This window comes from Manis javanica, chromosome 10, assembly GCF_040802235.1.
Source record: "Manis javanica isolate MJ-LG chromosome 10, MJ_LKY, whole genome shotgun sequence".
Lineage (NCBI taxonomy): Eukaryota > Metazoa > Chordata > Mammalia > Pholidota > Manidae > Manis > Manis javanica.
Window position 1 is genome coordinate 84,051,807 of NC_133165.1, and position 20,359 is coordinate 84,072,165.

General features: G+C 53.1%; 1 protein-coding gene and 2 long non-coding RNA genes across 5 annotated transcripts in view; 1 reads left to right on the forward strand and 2 right to left on the reverse strand.

Moving 5' to 3' along the window:
* Positions 1-20,359, forward strand: part of SMUG1 (single-strand-selective monofunctional uracil-DNA glycosylase 1) — a 68,970-nt gene that overhangs the window by 44,283 nt on the left and 4,328 nt on the right. The gene's annotated exons all lie outside the window — the stretch shown is intronic.
* Positions 1,824-9,323, reverse strand: LOC140843598 (uncharacterized). Of its 2 annotated transcripts, none has more exons than XR_012121454.1 (2): positions 8,986-9,323; positions 1,824-4,090 (listed from the first exon to the last, which is right to left on the reverse strand). It is a non-coding gene; the product is annotated as an uncharacterized lncRNA (long non-coding RNA). The 2 variants fall into 2 exon arrangements; XR_012121453.1 differs by lacking the exon at positions 8,986-9,323 and adding an exon at positions 5,852-6,069.
* Positions 12,034-20,303, reverse strand: LOC108408532 (uncharacterized). Its single transcript, XR_005058252.2, has 3 exons — positions 19,740-20,303; positions 19,138-19,283; positions 12,034-15,361 (listed from the first exon to the last, which is right to left on the reverse strand). It is a non-coding gene; the product is annotated as an uncharacterized lncRNA (long non-coding RNA).

Below are 20,359 nucleotides of genomic sequence, written 5' to 3' on the forward strand. Positions count from 1 at the left end.
GCTTTGAGGCAGGCCAGGGGCCACAGTCTATCTGGGCTGGGACCCTGGAAGGGAAATGCAGGGAGCCCAGCTCAGGTTTATCCCACCTTCCCATTCCCTCCCCTCTCCAGCCCAGCCCAAGGCTCTGAGGACTGAGCCCTGCTCCAGATGGGGGTGGGGCTCCAGGGGCAGAGGCAGAGCCCTGTGAGCCTCCCTTCCCAGTGGCTTCAAGCTGGAGCACAGCAATTACGCAGGAGGATTTATGTCCCTTTGCCTTTAATCGGAAACTCTGTGTCAAGAAGAAAAATCTGCACTGTCCTCCGGCCCAGCTTCCTGCTTTATCATTATTATTGGAGGAAGGTTGATTTGGAAACTTAAAGAAAAGTGGGGTTGGGGTGGGAGCTACCAGGGAAGGGGAGGTTGGGGCAGAAGGGCCTTTCTACTGTTTGTCCTGGTTTGTCACAAGGAGGGGACAAAGGGCAGATAGGGCTGGGGGTCCTGGAGAGCAGATGAGAAGAGACTAGAGGAGTAGGGGAAGGGTTGGAGTGGGGGTCTTGGAAGGAAGGGGAACCCAGGAGCTGGAGGGACATCAAGAGGGTGGGAAAGGGTGAGAAAGAAAAAGGCACACCAGGGGTTGGAGGAACTTGGGGAGAGAGGGAGAGAGCTAGGGCACATGGTAGAGGATGGGACAGCCAGGTGTGGGGGACACTGTGGGGGTGGAGGGAGGGGACAGCCAGGGGCTCTTAGGGGGATGCCGTGGGAGAGGGAAGGTGTGGGGTACCCAGAGGGGTCACGGGATGGGGGGATGCAGAGGGCTGGGCATCACTGTGGGGAGAGGCATCGGGGCTGGGGTGTTGGGCTGGGGGCTCTGGGACTCTGGCCGTCTTGGTCTATGCCTGCAGACCTGTGCCCACAAAGGCTGCTCCTTCCCTGGCCATCTAAGCCCTGGCCTCCTGGGTGGAGGGTGCTGGACTCCCACAAGGCCACAAATTCTCTTTCCCTCTGGGAGCTTTGCTCCAGGTGGCGGGAAGTGGGAATATCCTGAGGAGGGCCTTGCCTCTCAGGCCTGTGAGGATCTGAGCAGAAAGGTGCACAGGGAAGAGCCCTGAACTCTGGGGGAGGAGAGGGACCTTGGATGGAAGCCGTCTGTATCTGGTGTTCCCCAGTTCTTTGATGGAAGTCCCCCTCCTGTTATCCCTCCTGTTGCTGGGATTTCATTCTGATGTGTGGGAAGGGCACCAGCTCTGGCATCAGTCCTTGGCACTGACTTCCTCTGTGCCCCTCAGGTTTTGCATCTGTAACATGGTGACAGTAATAGCTACATGGCAGGGTGTTGTCAGGATTAGAGATAATTAAGTAAAGTATCCAGCATGCTGTAGGCCTTCAAAAGATGTCATGCCCATCCAGGGGTAGTGTCCAATTTTGCCACCTCTTTCATTTATAAAGCACTGGTTAACGCCATGCTTTGATCTTCATGGTAACGAGGGAGCCTGGGTAGATGTCATCAATAGTGATGGGAACCCCACACCACATGGCACATCACTGGAGCAGCCAGCTGAGACAGCCCATGACCACCGAGGGACGTGAAGGTCTTCCCCTGCGTCTCCTTCCTCCTCTGACTCCTGGGACCCACCTGTAGCCCCTTGCCCCTGGGATCTGGAGTGGAGTTGGGGGTGCTCAGGGGTGTGGCTCAGCTTTCCATTCCCCTGCAGCCTGGGCCATGCCCACCCTCACACACCTCCTCCCCAGCTCAACTAAGAGGTTTTATAGCCATTTATGAGCAATTTCTATCCATATATCACCAGAGATATATGGCCAGGCAAATATTAGGAACCAAGCGGAGGTTTTAAGAGGCAAATTTTACTGCTGTTGAAAGAAGGCGTGACAGCCAGCCTGTGGGGACCTGCCTCTCTCGTGCTTGGCAGCCGGCGGCTGCAGCATGCAGGAAGACGGGGGAGCCTGAGGCATGCTGGCACCCAGTGGAGCCTGATGGAGGGTGGTGAAAGAGGGGGGCTCTGTTCTTCAGAGACCTCTGCAGGTGAGTATGTGGGTTGGGAGGAGTATGCAAAGGAGGCCAGAGGCCGGCTGGCTTGGACAGAACACCCTCTCCAAATCTGAGCAGGAGACAGTTCAGTGCATTCCGTCTGCGGAAACATGGAGCAAAATGAGATACCAGGAAAGTACTGCCCCACACAGGCCCCTGGAAGAGATTGCTGCATTGCCTTTCTATGGGAGTCTTTAAAAACTGGGTCTGAACTAGGAAAGCCTGGGCCAGAGGCAGAAGGCTGGGCAACACGAGCTCGTGCACTCTCAGGCCCCAGCCCTGTGGTGCTGCAGATGGGCTCCTCCTTGACCTTCGCCACCCTGGCCCTGTGGCATGTGCCCCCTGCCCTGTGTGTGCTGTGTGGGCTTGGGTGAGCGCAAGGGTGAGGCGCGCCTTCTTGGCTTGCCACATATGGTGAGAAGATGTCCTGGGGAATCCTTGCTCCTGATTTAAGCAGCTTCGACAGCTTTATGGCACCTCCTTGAGTGAGCCCCCAACGTTGGCTGTTTAACTTTTTAGCGTCGTTTAACGCTTAGGCTCTGACGGACAGGCAGGCCCCTCGGCCCCAGAGGCAGCAGCACTAAATCAGGACACTCTGAGGCCCCGATAAATAATTTTTACAGGACACGCAGCCCATAGATCACCAGTGGGGTGGGGGGAGAGCGACTGTGATATTTCAACCGATTGTCATATATGACTATCCCATGCTCTGATCCAGGTCGTCCACATGGCAGCTGGCTTCATAACCACAGTCTGCCTGGGGCCCTCTAAGTGGGCCATGGGAGGGCCAGTGGGGAGATGGTGCCTCCAACAGCCGCACAGTCAGCAGATGACCCATTGCCTCCACAGCCTGGGAATGTAAGCTCTGCTCAATCTGCCCTTCTCTGCAGAGTGTGGGCACCCCAATCCAAGCTTCCCCTGGCATCGGGAGAAGGGGGGGCTGAAGGCAGGTGGGCAGAAAGGAAGAGAAAGAACTTCTAGTAGCCAAAAGGTCACTTTCAGGCCACCTTCCTGGGTCTTGGAACAGCTTCAAACCGCAGGGCCCCGGAGAGAACAGGCACTGTGGGTGCAGCCAGACAGAGGCAGAGTTGAGGGCTGGAGTGGACAGGAACTGTGCTCAGCCCCATGCCACCTGCAACTCCAGTAAGAGATAAAGACACAGCAGAGAGATAGAGAGGGGTTGGGGGAGGTGGGGAGAGAGGTGGGAGCAGGCCATAAAGGAGGGGGACAGAAAAAATGGAGATGGAAAGACACATGAAGACTCAAGAGAGAAAGACAGGGGCAAGGGGAGACTGACACACTTACCCTGAGAGCATGTCCCAGCAGACGTACCAAGCTTGGGTCCATGCCAGAGAGCCGGTGGCATGGACAGACCCAGGGAGGGTGGTGTGTGTGCCAGGCTGGTCGCCTGTGCCCTCTGCAGGCCCCTCCAACTGGCTTCAGGCTGGTGTCCCTGAATCAGCTTCACATTGCGCCCCCCAGCCCCCTAGCCAAATACCCTTGCCCTACCTCCTCACCTGAAAGGTCCTGGGATTTGCAGGGACACTTAATCCATATGGAGCTGATTCATTCCCATCTAAGTCATCTCCATGAGCCTCCCTAAAAGCCCTCTGATGTGCCAGCCACCATTCCTCTCCCCCAGGGATGGTGGGCTGGGGGCTGCCAGTAAACAAACCTCAGCCACCATCCATCCATCGTGGTGGCGTCTGTCAGTCCAGCCAAGACCATTCATCTCTCCAGGCCTGCTCCCCCTCCCTGTTCTTCCAAGGCCTCCATCCATCTGTCCCTCTGTGTGTCCCCTCCTTCTCATGCCCCTCTACTAGAACCTCTGCCTCCCTGCCTAGTTCTGGGTAGGATCTCAAGGGGTCATCTCAGCCACCTACCTGCCTTCAGGTAGAAGACTTACCTAATAAGCTGCTCGGCAAGAGGAAGGCTCTCCTGGTTCACTCCCTCCCAAGAGGAGAGGCCTCTAAGTCTGATGATTTTACTGTACAGCATTGAAAATCCATGCTCAAGGGAGTTCTTCTGTCTAGCTCATGTGTCTGAGATCCACATACAATCACGTGTCTGATGGGGGTGAGGGTAAGATTATGGGGTTCTATTCAAGCTTGAGTCTCCAGTATTTATAATATGTACTGCATGGGTTAATGTAGTGTAGGAACGCAAGACCAGTAAAACAGTCCTTCTTTCCCGTCCCATCCAGCCAAGCACATAGTGGGTGCTCTGTGCTGATCACTTGCTGGCCATGATCCTATTTATCCCCTCCATTTAGCCCAGTGGCCACACATACATCCCAGGGGGGTTTTCAGTGGAATGACCCAGTGGTTCTGATACTGGGCCCAGATCATGGCACCTTTAGCCTGGCAGGGTTTGCAAGAAACACTAAGGGGGTGTCTCTCACCTCTGCCCTCCCACCCAAACATCTTAGCCCAATCCTGAGGATTGGGCTTGCCCAAACAACTCTGTCTTGGAAGTGATGGGGCTGAGGAGGAGGAGGATGCATGCAGTGCTCATGGGGCCATCTGTGGCACAAAACAGTACCACCCCCACTGGGGGTGAGCCCTTATGCTAAGTGCACTGATGGGGGTGGGAGCAGGCTCCCGCCCCAGCCTTCCCCTCTCAGGTCCATCAAGTCAGCCTGGGAATGCTGATTCTGGAAAGGGCACGGGTCTGCCAGCCCCTCAGGAGGGGAGATGGGGTGGTTCTACAGGTCCCAGGTCAGTTTCTCCATTCCCAGCACCAGTGGGGCCTGGGGACAGGTCTGTCTCTGGAACAGAGAGTTGGGGTCAGACATGAGTCATCCTGAGGTGATAGTTTGGGCCTGGGTGGAAGAGTCGAGGGTGGTGGAAGTGGAGTCACAAGGAGGCTGACGGCGGCACACGGGGCGATGTGTCCTCACTTGGATCCCACAGGAACAGCAAGTAGGAGAGGCAGAAGAGGAGAGGAGGGGAAGATGAATTTGCAGATGCCCTGAGGGCATGGGTGCCCTCTGCTGCCAGCCCCTCCCTGAGACCCAGAGCACTTTTCCAAGCATCCGACCTTCCCCTAGAGCAGACCAGGTAGAGAGCCCAACTGCGTGAGTCCCTCCCCACATGACTTCCCAGTGCCTGTCCCCTGTTGTTGGTCCCTTCCGGGAGCCACTGTGAGTGCACAGAGCAGGTGGGGCTCTTCTCGCTGCTGTCCAGCTGTGAGGGTCCCTGACCATGTCCCTCCCACACCCTGCAGCAGAGAAGGCTCCCATTCTAGTCCGAAAGATGAGAAGGGTGGTGGTGGATGGAGAGAGAAGCTAGCCACTTGCTCCAGCTGTGTGAACATATGGGTGAGAGGGAGGGGCCTGCAGGTGGCACGGCCCAGCTTAAGAATGATGGAGTGTTTCTTAGTTCTCTGAGCTAGAGACATATGGGGTATATAAGACCAAGCAAAATGAGAAATTATTGCTGAGAGAGAGGATGTGGGGGAATAAGAAAAAAATCTAAGACTCAGTGCCACCTGCCTCCCCCACCCCCCCTTGCATTGTGACCTAACCCATCTGTGCTTGACTGGATCAAAGTCCAAGGGGAGAGGGAGGCCTGAGAGCTGACCTTCAGGGCCTCCAGGGGAAAAACTGTTCCCCAAAACGTGCATTTCCTTGATGTCACAGAGCAAGGGGAGCTGGACATAGCTCTTCAAATTCTCCAGGTGGGATAGCCGTGGAGCTCTTCCCATCTCCTGCCTTCCTGCCCTGAGCACTTCCCTCTAGTCCAGTGGGGGAACCAGTACCCACCTCTCTGCCTGGCCTCTCTCTCTCTCCCCAGCCCTGGGTCCTCCTGTCCATTCAGTGGCTCTCACCTTCTCTTGTCTCCTCTGAATTTCCACTTCCTGCAAGAAGTCTCCCAGGCTTTGTGTCTTCCACACACAGGCCCCTTCCCCTAAAAAAAGCCCATTTACCCAAACTTGTGGCTGATGCAAGTCCTTTAGGGTCCACTTGTGGGCTGGCACCTTGGTCCAGCAGGGTTTGGAGTTTCTTTTGTCTGTCTGTCCTCTATCACTCAACATTCATGTGTCCTGTTTAGGCAGTGACCTCTGCAAGGAAGGCGAGGGAGCAGCCCGACTTTTGATAGAGCTGACAGCGCTTCTTATGATCCAGGCAGCAGAAGTGTCTAGAAGGATGCTGAGGTTTTGTAGAGGACCACTGAGTGTGACTAATGCACTCTCCCCTGGGGAAGCTGCCTCCTAAGCAAGCAGTGGCCCAGGGGACAGCAGGAAGAACTTCCGGAGACTCTGAAGGTTGAAGCAAAGAGTTCCAGGTTTCAGTGAAGCCTTCGTGGAGGGATGACCTTAGCGTTTTCAAACTCTGAGGGAGTAGAGTGGCTTATGAGTCAGGAGAAGTTTACTTCCACCTTTGCAGGACTGACTCAAAAGAGGGACGACCACATCCTCTTTCAAGAGCCCTAACTCATCCACTCGGTGCAGTACCCTTCACAATTTCTCAGATAATTGTCTGTTCCTTGCCCAGAAATCTTGAACTTCTCCTCTCATTCCTCCCATGATCTGGGAACCAACTCCAGCTCCATCTTATGGAGCCAGAAAAATAGAGAGGTAGAGCCGTTTCTGGACGGTGACACCACCACCCTACAAGTGGCTGGGGGTGCCTCCTTATGGGAATGCCTCCAGCTCTTCTTTGGACATGAAGGGAAAAGATGTGCTCCTGGAGGAAAGGGCAGGGTTGGCAAGAGCAGGGCTGGTGTGATATCAGCTATAAGAGCACACCCCTCCCCCAGGATCCAAATGTGCACATGGTGGAAACATCTTCACAGCCGAGGACCCCTCCCTCCCAAGGAGAAAATCCCACAAGTGGGGAACATCTGGATCAAACCACAGCCATGAAAGGGCAACATCAAACAAGGGTTTCCAAGCGACCCTCCCCACAGGCCCGGCTCCAGGAGAAATTGCAGAGCCTCCTGCTTGAAGCTTTTAAGCGCCACAGAACCCCTTTACTTTGGGATCACTTCTTAGTCACCGGAGACAGATGTCCCCAAGTGAGCCTGGTTGGGTTTGATTATCGCCAGCGGGAGAGGGTGTGTGTGACCTGACTCTGGCCATGTTGGGGGTTAGCCTGGGATTTAAAGCTGTGATGAGGGGCTTCAGAGGTTCAGGCTGGGGGCTGGGAATAGACAGGAGACAGGTGGGCCTTTTAAAACGTGCCTACATCAAAGCTTTGAGTGGGCTCCCTTCCCAGCATTGGCGCCTCTGGGCAGGAAAGCGCTGATTTCACCACATAACTGCACGTAGGAAGATCTTAGTGTGAGAACTTCTGGGGAATGTGGAGAGGGGGGGAAGGGTGCTCCCCAGAGGGGAGGAAAGGGCAAAGGGGGTTTCTCATTTCCAAAACAGCTTGCCCGAACAGAAGAAAATGGGGCCATAGACTGCCTCCCTCCCACTCTGCCCCTGTGTAGGGAGATCTGGAGGGAGGGGTGCATTTTTCTAAGGTGGGGAGAGGGAGCAACTGCAGCAGGGAAGGTGGACGCTGGATCACAGATGGAGAGTGAGGGGGAAGCAGGGCATCTTCCCCGAAGGCTGACTGAAGAAGGCTGTAGAGCATGTAATTCTGGGAGACGGTAGGCTCTTCCTCCCCTGCTCCCCAGGCTCCTTCCAGGTCCAGGAACCCCAGAGAGCACCAGGCCATCCTGCTGGGGTGGGGGATGGACTGAGCAGATGATTAAGGAAGGCACTGCAGAGCTGCAGGAATCCCAGTTCAGATTTGAGTAATCTGCCTGGAGGATGTACTGGGACGTTGACACTTGGCTTTGGTCTTGGCTTATTCTTCGGGTGAAGGTGGTCTCCCATTGGGAAGGGTGTGGGGAAATTAGGGTGCCATTTGGCTGCAGTCTGTATGAGCCCTCCCTGCCCATTTCAGGACATCTTCCCTGTCCTTTTCCTCTCCCGTCTCCCCGGAGAGGTTTGGTACCTGCGTGGTGCCCCGCGATGCCTGGGTGCACCTCTAAAATGCTTTATGAAGACAATTTATGGCTTCTTTCCCCATCTAGAGCACCAGGACCTCAAAAGCATGGATTCCCTTACTCTTCCTGTGTTGCTGGAGCCCATTCTCCCACGGCCAGTGGTCGGTGAAACAAAGCGCACCCAACCTGATGATTCCTCAGCATCCTGGGGGCTAAGCCCCTATCTGACCTCCTCTGGGGGTCTTTTGGGGGAACCCTAGTTGGCAACACTTTCTTCTACCTCTGAAATTTACTGTCCATAAGGTTCACTTTCATGGGCAGGTTTATTATTATTATTTCTAATATCTGGGATGCATATGTCTTTTTTTAGTTACATGAGACCCAGTGCTCTTTGGGAACATTTTTTCCTTTTTAACCCCTTCTCTTTATATGACGCACAGTGCCAGCATGAGGAATTGAGTCAGGGTGGGTTGGCTGTTGACTGGCTGAACCTTTCCTCTGAGAGCTTGTGCCTCAGTCTGTGTTGTGGTGGCTCATCTGGGGCTGAGGTGACTGAGCATCTGTGAACTGCGGAGCCAGGGGTGTCCTGATAATGGGGTGAATAGGACACATGAAGGGGCCCCTGTTCCAGTGAGGTGAGGCCACCGGGGCCTGAATGGCTGTAGGCTGAGAGTGCTTAAGGGGGTGTGTGGAAATGATGGAGGTCAGTGGGTTTTATTCAGAAAGACTCTATGGGGGAGGAAAGTATGAAAGAGATTGAAAGGTGAGAAGGGAAGGGCTGGCAGAGGATGAATGAGGATATCCAGGTGGGTGAGGCTTACAGAGAATAAGGAGCTGAAAGCAGCTTTGCCAGCTGGTAAGCGCCCAGATGTACGCCTGGCAGGCCTTGTGTTGAGAAGGGGCACAGCAATTGTACATTTGCTCTGCACTCTGAGGATTGTACCCACCCCTCCATTCCCTGCTCCCATCCCTCCCCAAACTCTAGTCCAGATGAGATCTTAGGTTTCACTGTGACTTACTCACACCAAGCTCAGGTCAGGTCTGTTTTGCACTATACCCTCGAGGTCCTCTCCAGGGCTGGAGCTGCCTTTGAAGTTGATGGAGAGAAGATTGGTGAGCTGTGTGCTGAGTCTACATCTCCCAGCCATCAGTGAGGCCAGGAGGATCTCCACTTTGAGCCCTTTTTCAGGGACTGAGGTGTTGACACTATAGTTGTCAAAACTGAGGTTTTTCAGCCTCAAATGCTGTGTGAATCGCCAAGCATCTCTGGGCAGAAGGGTGGCAGCATCATCGCTCAGCTCCAGGGCCCACCATTCATTGCACTGCTGGAGCACAACTCTAGGTGGTGCCATTCACATAGAATTCAGTGTGCATGGTGCCTACCCCAGCCTGCCCACCAGAGCTGAGTGACAGTGGGCCACTATCATGCCCTTTTGGGGTCAGGTTCTGTTTACCAGCCTAAGCTGGTCAACCTGAGAACTAGGAATATTCAAGTGAGGCTTTGCCTAGAGACAGAGACATGGACAAAATTTTCTCCAAAGTTAAGTCCTCATGAGAAGTGGGCACCAGGAAACCAGAGCTGTCTCCAGGAAAGGGAACATGTCTCGTGGGACATGGGAACAGCTTTATTCTGGATTAGGCTACAGGGAAAAGAAATGACAAATTCCTCCCATCTGGGAAGGAAAACTGTCTTAAACTCAAAGATTGAAAAGGATGACCCACATGTCAGCGCCAGTGGGGCCTGGCACTTTCTGTGTCTGCAGTTAATATGAGGTGAATCAGAATCAGTGTCTACGTTCCAGTCTCTAGGTTGGGGTTCCTAGGCACAGAAAGGCCTTGCCACCAAGGGGACACTTGTGCATGGGAATCTGCTAAAATCTGAAATGGGATCCTGACCCAGAAGGGGGGGTCAGGAATTTGTTTCCTTTCCTTTTACTCCTTCTTCAGTAAAGCTTAGTTCACTGCTTAGGATGAAAAATAACAACCAGATGAACGAAGGGATTCTCATCAGGAATGATAAATAATACACTCCAGATGTGGCTCCAGAGAACCACATCTGAAGAGCAGTGCTGACTCCAAGCAGTCACCTTGTGAGGAGAGCCCCTTATTCCAACAAGGCCTCAGAGATGAAAGGTTTTATGTCTTTTCTTTGGGAACTGTCTTCAGGGTATTTGACTCCGTTTTTTGAATGTCCTTATTAGTGACAAATCTTTATCCTTCGCTTATTTTGGAGTCACGCTCAAAAAATAATTCATAGGTGATCATGGTTGTCTTGAATATTTTGTAAAATGACTACAAAGTCAATTTTTAAAGGAAGCTTTGCAGAAATGTTTTTATCAATAGAGGTACATATGGAATAAGTGTATGTACTCCTAAGGACACCCGTTGTTTACCCTCCCATGTTTCTCTGAAGAAGCTAATCACAGGTATATATCCCATTTTGTATTTTATATAATAAAATAATATATATTGATGTTGAAAGCTGTGTACTAGCCACTTCCTCCCCCTCCTGCTATTGTGAGTTAATACTTCTGATGATGTATAATGCATTTGCTTTTGCCAAGGAAGAGAGGGAATAGAGGCATGGAGAGACCCAAGGGAAGCACTGGTACAGTTATTCAGGGAGAAGGTTGAGATCCCTGTCTGCACTCGAGAGATGTCTAACTCCGCTTGCCTCTCCTAGGCATGCATGGACCGGCTGTTCATGGTGTTCATTCTTCTAGAGAATTTGGACAGCTGGGCAGTGTGCACAGCCCTTTTTTGAGGGTTAGATTAATTTCTTACCTTGGTTACCTGTTATTCACCTGCAAAAATCAGCCCTAACATCTAAGGGAGGGAACCTGTTGGTTCACGAATAATGTAAAAATGTATTTTTCACAAAAATGGAGGGGGAGAGATCAAAATGAACCTACACAGCAAACCTGTTTATGACAATTATTAGTTAACCTCAGTGAAGAACTCTCCCATTGAGGAAGTTTCCAGGAAGTTTCTTTTCCTGAGAAAAGACCAGGAAGAAGTGGCTGAGCACCAGAGCAGGGAGACTGCAGGCCACTCTCGGGAATCCTCACCTGCCTTTCCTAGGGGCTTCTCTGTCCATTTGGAGAGGCTCCTGTCTCCGGGCTGGGTGGGGTGTGTGGAGGTGGTGGTGGGCACGATCGCTGGGGCTGGGGGCAGAGAGAGGGACGGAATGACCTCCAGGAGGACTAACCAGGCAGAACGCCCAGTGCTCCTTCGCTGATAGACCATGCTGCAAATCAGGAATTTATTAGGAGCTGAGACTCATTTTCCCACCCTTTATAGCCCTGACGACTCAAAGCCAAACTCTGGCAAGGGGCTTCCTCATGGTTTAATTAGACAATTAATTTTTTATTGGGCCGTTTGATTTCTGGAGCCAATTCCACTCTCCCTCTTGTCCCCCACCTGCCTCCCAGCTGTGAACAGCCAAGAGGAGACAGGGGGATTCAGGGACGGTGCAGGGGGAAAAATGCTATCTGCCTTTGAGCTGATTTAGGAGTCAGTGAGTGGGGAGGGGACTGAAATTCCTCTGCCACCCTCAGCTGGTCTAGCACCAGAGACACTATCCAGAGCTCAGACCTGGGCTTGTAGAGTCTGCACAAAGGCAGGCTTAGCTACTCCTCCCAAGATTCTCCCAAGCTGTTGGGCTAATTAGTAACATGGGATGGGAGTGGGGGCAGGGAAGAGTGCCTGAGATACATTAGTGGCATTTCTGTGGTTAATCCCCATGTGCTTGGAGGCTGTTTACCCTCTACCCAGGGATGAGGAACCTGTTTGAGTTAGAAGGGCAGAGAGAGGCCAGGGCTTGGCTCTTTTCCCCACCTGCTTTTAGGATCTGGGGTGGGGGTGCTGAGCCAGCAGAAAAAAAGTGAGAGGAAGCCTGTCTCCAATCTGTCTCCCTTACTGATCTCCCTACCTTGCAGCTGCTGGCGTGCTTTTGAATCTTGATCCTTTCCACTCCTGCTTCACCCCTTGCCTCTTGTCAAAATCAACTAGAAAGGTGGGCAGAAAGGAAAGAAGGGATGCCTGTTACAGCAGCGCAGACGAGTCCAGGGGTGGGAGGGTCCATCTATGCCATAAATGCTCTCTTAGAGGAGTGGGGAGTCCCCTCCCAAGATTCCCAACTACCCTGTTACTCCACCCTGAAAAGAAAAGAAAGCTAGACTTAAGGAAGAACTTACTTTCAGTAGCAGAAACAAGTAGTTCCATCTTAAAGGTTTTATGATATGGCAAGGCCAGTATTTTATTGAGACCAACATTGCTCAGAGGCCTTAAAATGGAATTGTGGGGAGTGAGAGGACTGATTCCTCAGGTGTCCTGTTGGTGGGGACATTGTCACTTGTTGTTCCAGCACAAGGACTCCTGAAGTATGTAGACACACACCATACACACACACACACACACACACACCATTAATGCAGCCCCTCAGAACCAAACTGACAAACTGCAGACACAACAGTGGGCTCTGAGGAGCCTCTGGGAACAGGGCTCTGGGGCCCTCACAGGCACCCCAAAAGAATAAGTCAAGATAGCATTCAAAGGGAGGGGCCCTGGTAACCCTCCTTGCCACCCACATTGTCCTTTAGTGTGAACACCAGTGTTGGTGAATGTGTGGGCCCACCCAGCACCACCCCACTAGGGGGCCAGGGAGAGCATTAACTTCCCTTGGGATCCAGTACTGGAAGTAACAGTAGCATGTATTTATACACAAAGATAAAAGGACCTAGAGATCAGAGGGTTCCCTGGAAGCTCAGTGTGCAGACCTCTGGATCAAGGGTTTGTTCTGTAAGCAGATTTTCTTCTTGTGGGAAAACACATTGGGCAATCCCTCTACAAGGGCTCAAGGTGGTTGCATGCTGGGGGTGAAGGGCTAGCCCCAGAGGGCAGACCTCCTTGGGACTCAGTCCTGCCTCCTGTTTAGGCACATTTCTGACAGCCTGTCTGCTACCTCCCAAGCTGTGCAGAAAGGTATTCAGAAATCCACAGAAGGGACAAAAAGGTTGTGTGTTTGGGGGGTGGAGGCGCAAAAGGCAGAGCAAGCCCAAGAGCAGCTATTGAAGTTTGTGTTTCCATGTGGTTCCAAGGTGGACGGAATTCAGACAGGTGCCCAGTTAAGGGTGGTGCAGCACGCGTGCCTGGGGATCCTGAGCGGGGCCTTGCTGGGACAGTGAGAACAAAGGGGCAGGAGCGCAGCCACCCCTCTGGCAGACAGGTCATGTGCGTGGAGGGGGCAGTGCCCATCTGGAGGGAGAGGGGAGAGAGAAAAATGGCAAAAAGGATAGGAAAGAGAGAGGAAATAAAAATGAAGTCACTGACATAGAGGGAGAGCTAGCCAAGAGAGCTTCACACAGAGAGGCCAAGAACCACCATGTGAGCTTGTGGAGCGACAAGGCGGCTGCTGAAGGCCGGAAGGGAGACCCTCCTTGGAGGGTCGGCAGGGAGAAAATTGGCCAGGGAAGGCTGGGAGGGTAGGGGCTGCCAAGAAAACCCCCGCTTGCCAGGCAGAGAGTGGAGGTGACAGAACCTGAGTCTCCCAGCTCTCAAGCCAGCAGCACTCTCCCCTTGTTCCCCCCCTGAGCCCAGGCCTGAAATTGACGGGACTGCAGCTTCTTGGGCTCTGGGTGGATTTGAATAATTAAGTCATCTGGATTCTTATGATTTACCATTTTCAATGATAAATAGACAGCGCCCAAGCCAGCCAGTTGGCAAAACTCTGGCTGCTAGTTATAATTTGTCAAGCTGCCAGCAGATTCATGTTTTATGCTAATGGAGAGAGGACTCATTGACTAGGGGGAGGCTGTGACCGGGTCAGCTTTTTCCTCAGGCACCCCAGAGGTCGAGAGGTCAGGGGAGAAAGGCTGAGGCTGGTATGGATTTTCTGTAAGGGTCAGGGTAATTTTATAATAATTCAGCCAGTACGCACACTTTTGCATACACAGAGGGTCACGTATGCAGAGATATGTTCAGATCTGTGTGTGTACCTGCCCAACACACACGCGCATGTGCTCACACATACACGCACACACCTGCTCCCGTGCAGGCGTCTGGGTCCAGTACACACGAGCCTGGTGTGGGGACACTTGTCCAGCCCCCTTCAGTTCACTTGCACACTCTTGCTGTCACCTTCAGGCACATGATCACACAAGGCAAACCCAGAGCCTGCTTAGAAACCCAGAGAAACATATCATCCCCCACACACCAACAATGCACGCATCTTTGGGGTTGGCCTGGGAGGGCCCCTCTGCCGACCATCCCAAATGCTATATTTCAGGGCTTTCATGCCTGCCAATCCCAGTGTGTGTTTCTTGCTCCAATCCTAACATTTTTCCAGTGGGGGAAACAAATGAACCTCAGGGCAGTCCTCTTTTCCACCCAAGTATGTGTGGGTAGCTGGAGCTGAGATGACAGGAACTCAGAGACCAGGCACATGGAAGGCTGCAATCAAAATCAGCGGAATGCAAGTTTGCTTTTCCATTGATGTATTTTTATATATTTCTACACACACTGAAGCCTCACAGTGGCAAGAATCATTTTTGGCAGTCATGACAAACTGAGGTCGAGACAATGCTTTGCATAGTAGGTGTTAAAGAAACAGTGGAATAAACAGCTGAAGTTACTGACTTCTAGATGGAGCAAATTGCTCATTTTCTTCTATTTCTCCACCTCAACAAGTCTTTACATCATTACTGTTTTGAGAGGCCAGAGAAGAGATGTGGGTCTGGATAAAGACCTCTTATTCCTTGATTCAACAAATCTAGGCCTTTGGTTTGGTAAAAAATGCTAATTTTATACCAACTGAAGTGATCTGGTCTCAGTTGTGACCCTAAAATGCTTAAAATGGATCAGTGAGCAAGGGAGGGCTGAGAAGGGGCATCTGCTTTCCTCCTGCCCCAAGAGAATGTGCATTTGCTTTGAATAGCTTATGAGCACAGCTGGAAGCTGCAGTTCATTACCATCAGTGGCTTTAAGGTTTGGTGGGGACATGGGGAAGGATTAGGGGCATGGTAGACACATTTTATTTCCCTGTTCCCCACCACCCCTAAATGAGGGAGAAAAACACAAGAGCAAACCACACGAAGCAGAGGCCAAGGTGGCACGGAGAGCCCAGAGGCAGAAACTGCTGCCAGCGTCAGGCTCCAGGATGCGGCTGCAGCTGTTGGCTCTGCTGGCTGAGATTCCGGATTCAGCAAAGTGAACTAGGTTCCCTTCGTCTCCAAGCGGCCAGGTTGGGGCAAGGAAGCTGCTAGGGGCAGAAAGTGTGCGTCCTTCCACCAAGGCCTCGAGTGGCCTCCTTTGTTGAGCAGAAGTAGATGGCAGGGACCCAGTTAATCAGGGGTACTCCTTAGAGAGACGGCCCAGAGCCAGAATCAACCAGCCTCTCCATCTGAGGGAAAGAAGACCTTAGATGCATCAAGAATAGGGAAACAGGCTTTGCTTATGTAATGGTTTGAGGATCTGACCTGACATCACTAGCGTCACACTCCCTGTTGCACCAAGGTGAGGTCTTGGAGGCCCTCACTCACTCTGGGGCAGCAATGGCCTGGAGGGTACCAGCAACTTCATCCCCATGGGCAGGGGCAAGACGGGAAAGGGCAGGGAAAGATTTTCTGGGATGAGCCACAGGGATGCGTCGGCAATAATCATAACTGATAAGAGAACAAGCTGACTCATCCGGCACCCGATTTGCAAAGCTTCCTCGTCTTCCAGTCCCAGTATTTGCATCCACACACTGAGCTACTGAGGGCAGGGTGCAGGTTAGCTTGCCTAAAGGTCTCAGGGCAAAGCTTCTGGGAGGCAGACAGAGCTACAGGAGCCCCAGCTTGGATTAGAAGAAAAGGGAAAAAGAGAGAGAAAACAGAAAGAACGGGAAGAGGGAAGAAAGGGAGCAGGAGAGAGGGGGAAAGGTAAATGAAGGAAGGAAAAAGCTTGAGGAAAGGTGAGGGAACCACACTGGGAAGCATGCCTGAGAGGAGCTTTGGGGTTTCCTGTGGAAGCAGGGAGTTTGAGGGCCCTCCAGCGTATCCTCAAGATGCACACTGCACTTGGAAGCTCTGGCTGACCTTGGTGACCTTCCCCATCCCACTTTTGGGGAACAAAGGAGTTACCTAATTGGCTTTATGAAACCTTCTGAATCAAACTGGGCAGCTGCCCCCCAGCACAAGAACAGGGCGTAGGAGTGCAGCCAATAGGCAACAGATGCACAATCCTATTGGCAACAGATGCACAACCCAACTCAATCTCTACAGGCTGAATTTAAAGCCACTTTGCAATTAACCTCTGTGTGTGTAAGTTCAGTGAAATATACTGCAAACCTAAAATCCACTTGCCCTCTTCCAAGAATTAGATTCTTTCTCTGGCTTCTCCAGCACCTGCCAACCTCACACCAGCTCTTTGCAGATTAAGCCAACCCCTTCGGCATGGAGAGACCCTGTGCCCTGGGAGACAGGTTTCTCCGGCAGGGACTGAGATAAGAGATAAAGGATGAAGATATTTCCTCTCACCAATGAAGAATATGGAGATGCTCTTCCCAGAGAGGACCAGCCTTATCTTCACCCCTCTCTCACCTGCACTAAGAGAGTCAGGCTAACCAAAATTACAGAAGAACCCTCCACAGCAAAGGGTTCATTTGACCTATGACTAAACAGAGGCCTAAGATCGCAGAGCCAGAGCATCATGGAAGAACAAAGTGGCCCAGTCTGCAGACAGCCTCTGCCAGCAGGGCCTGGGTGGAGGCACTCAGAGCTGTGGGTGAGGAGACTGAGTCGAGCAGGTCACAGCTGGCCAGACTGGCCCTCTCTAAACTGCCTCTGCTCCATGCACTGGTTTTGGAAGCAGAACCGGACCTCTGGAACCCAGGCAGGTGCGGCAGCAGGAGGAAGTCCTTGTCCAGCTTGGTCAACTGCTTCATGGAGAAGCTGGTCAAGAATGTGTCTCCACCTCTCCAGTTGCCATGGCTGCAGATACTAGGGGACACCAAGAGAGGCACTGGGGCCTGGGGTGGAGGTGGTGGTAGGCCAGATCCTCTGCTACCCCAGGTGAAGCAGGGTGGGCACCCAGGAAGCTGGGAAACCCCCACCAGGCCCACCAGCCTCTCCCTTGTTCCCTACTCCTTCCCTCCCTGCACTCCTCCTGAAGCAGAATACCTGCAGTTTCTTCTTTACCTCTCTGTATCTTTATTTCTTGTTTTTCCTTCTTTTTTCTTTTTGCCTTACCTTCACTTTTTTCTTTATTCTTCCCTTTCTTCTTTCCTTTTTTCCCTACCTTTCTTCCTTTTCTACCTATCTCCCTTTCTTTCTCCCTTCCATTTCTTTTTCTTTCTTTCCGCTTTCTTTGCCTTCCCTTGTCTTTTACTTTCTGGCTCCCTCCTTTCATTCATGTACTTTCTCCTTCCCTATTTTCTCTTTCTCTTTCCTTCCTTTCTGCCTTTTTCTCTCATAAACTAATCCCACTTCTTAGTCCTGTCCTTTGTCAGAACTCCTCATGCTCACCTCTCTCCCACCCCTGCCAGAGTCCCCTCCTCAGTCCCCAGGACTGGAGCTTTCTCAATCTTTTCTTCCCTTACCAGTCTTTCTCTTTGTTCTGAATTTTTCTAGTCCTTTGTGCTGTTTCCCTGGCCTTCTTTCTATCTTCCTTTGTTTCTAAACCCTCTCTCTGCAACAGGCTTATGGCATAAAACTGCCACCTCCCCGAGTCAGGGTTCTGTCCCGTGTCAGCCCAGCAATCCTTCATATCATTCTCTCTCAACTTCCCTCAACGTGGGGGTCAATTTCAAGGGCCCAGTAATGGGGCTATTGCCCCTAGTTAAGAAGGTGGGGCTGAGCCCACAGCTCCCCACTACAGGCTTAGAAGGGCCTTGCCAAACTGTTGTCACTCATCAATCCTAATAAAGAAGAAGGGGAAGAGGAGAAAGGAAAGGGTAAAAGAGACACAACCCCACAGACTGGAGGTGGCTGGGGGAGGCTGTTGGGAAGTGGGTGCAGAAAGGACTGGACTCGTCAGGTGCTGGGGGGGGGAGCCCAGAACCAGGCCCCTTCTCTTACTGCACCCAGAGCCAGGCTGCCCACAAAAGGGGCCCTAGTTGCTCCCAGTTGTTAGTTTTGGGATTGGGGCAGGATGGGACTTTCCATACAACTCCTCTAGGATGCGGAGCTGTGCAGGGCCACATCATAGGAGGAAAGAAAAGGGCTTAGATTTCTTTAGACATCAGTCGCCCAGCTCCGGAGACCATTCTCTAGGCAGTGCCGGTTGCAGCCCCCCTAAACCTCTCAGGCGGGCTCAATTTCGGGGTTCCCATGGGAGCAGGTGCGGGGACAGCCTCTGGATTACCGACGGAGAAACCTCCGGGTGCAGAGAAAACAGGCCTGTGTGGTGTGGCGGCTCCGGACCGAACAGGGCCCAGCGGCCTTCGGAGGGTGTGGACCGGGTGTGCGGGGGCGCCACAGGGAAACCACGTGCTGGTCGTGGGAATTTTCTCTCCTGGACTCCACAGGCCCTCCCGCCCTGGCCCTTTTCCATGAACCGGTAAAAACGCGCTGCCTGCCTTCTGCCTTTGCGGACCCACAAACCTTAGGGGCACTGCGGACGTCTGTCCAAGGTCACGCTCAACTTTCAGGAACCCTGGGGGGCTTGAGGATTCCCCTGCCCTGCTAGGGCACCTGCAGCAGCTTCCACCTTTGCCAGCTTTGCCAGATCGCCCCTCAGGCCAGCCGCAGTACCCGCCTCGGTGTGCCTACTCCCCCACTCAAAGCTGGGGGGGCCCCAAGTTCAGTCGCACCCTACGAACCCACCCCCTGCCCTTGATTTCCTTTTGAAGAGCCTCCTCCATCTCTTCCTCTTGGGACTTCCCTTGGTAGGGGCGGCGTGGGTGGGGGGCGGGGAGGCATTCTCAGCCCCGAAAAGGGGATGGGGGCTCTTTTCCTTGCACCCTCCCACAAGCTGGAGAAAGTAGGAAGGTTGTGCTGGCGGACAGGGAGGCGCACTCCCTTGATTCCATCTTAGGGAAGTGCGTCTCTGGGACGAATTGGATTTAAAGGGAGTGTTAGAAATTTGGGAGAAGTTCTCACTCTAATTTAAGTCACTCCTAAATTAGCGAAAGGTCCCGGAACAGCAGGGGCAGAGGCCGTCCGGGGCTGAGGCTCTGGGCTGATATCCCGCCCTCACCTGAGCAGAGTGGGAAACTGCTCTTTTCGGCTGGCACTCCTCTCCCTTCTGGGAGACCCGCTGCGGATCTCCAAGCGTCTCTTAAGCGCTTGCTGGGTGAGCAGGTTCCGGACCTGGCCGCAGTTTTTCTACAGTGGGGATCAGCCCTGATTGGGAAACAAGCGAATGTATCCTTCCTTCGATATAGGAAAAAGGGCGCCCCTCCCTCCCACTTTAAACCTCAAAACCCCACCTCTGCTCCCATCTCTCCCTTCAAAAACTTTTCTGAAGTTTCTGCCAGTGCGTTTGGGAAAAGAAGTAATCACCCTCAGATCTTTGGGTCTCTGGGCCCCCGTTTTCTCCCGCTCTCCCCAGTTTCAGAAACAACCTTTCTCCTCCCTCTGCCAGTCGTCACCATAGTCCCAGAACTCGGGAGAGGAAAGCTGCTCTGGCCCCATTCAGCTGACAGGGGCCCTACCCCGGCCCACAGTCCTTCAAGGGTGGGCAGTTTACTATCTGCCTGCTGGGTAAACGGGTTGGAGTAAGAAGGAGAGGGAGAGGGAGAGACAGAGACAAATTGTTTTCAAGCTAAAGCGCACGCACCCCTCCCAGGCCCAGCTCACCTGCTCCGGACGGGCTCCTCTTGATTTTTATCCACTCAAAAGTTTGTCCTTTTCTTCAAACTGTCCCAAGGAGGGAGCAAACTCGGACGTTGGATGGGGAAGGCCCTGAGGGCTGAGGCGCCTGATGCAGGGCGAGTCTCGAGGAAGCGGGACTCGGGTGCACCTTCTCCGAAGTGGGGGCCGAAGCAGTCATCCAGAGAGAAGACATTCCGGCGCCTGGGGCAAAGGGTCAGGCTGCTAGCCGGGGGGGGCCGCCCGGGGCAGCGTGGGCGCTACAGAGGAAGTGGCCTGTGGGGCCGGCCGGACCCGAGAACGGGGAGGAGGGAATCTTGGGTCCCTGGCGACGTCTCCAGCTGCCTCCAGTTTGTGCCCTCCCCGGTTGTCCCAGCCCACCACGTTCCCTCACCCACTTCTGGGGCGGCACTCAGGGCCGGGACTAGGCGGAGAAAATGAGACAGGGGGCGAAGAGACCTTCCCCCCATTTAGCCCCTCCCCAGCCTCAGCGCCGTGGCTCCCCCCTTCCCTGCCCAGAGCCAAGGGACAGAGAATTGCAACCAGAAATCCGATCGATTGGTACGAGGGACCACGTGGTCCCGAATTGGCCAATGACCAGGCCGCCC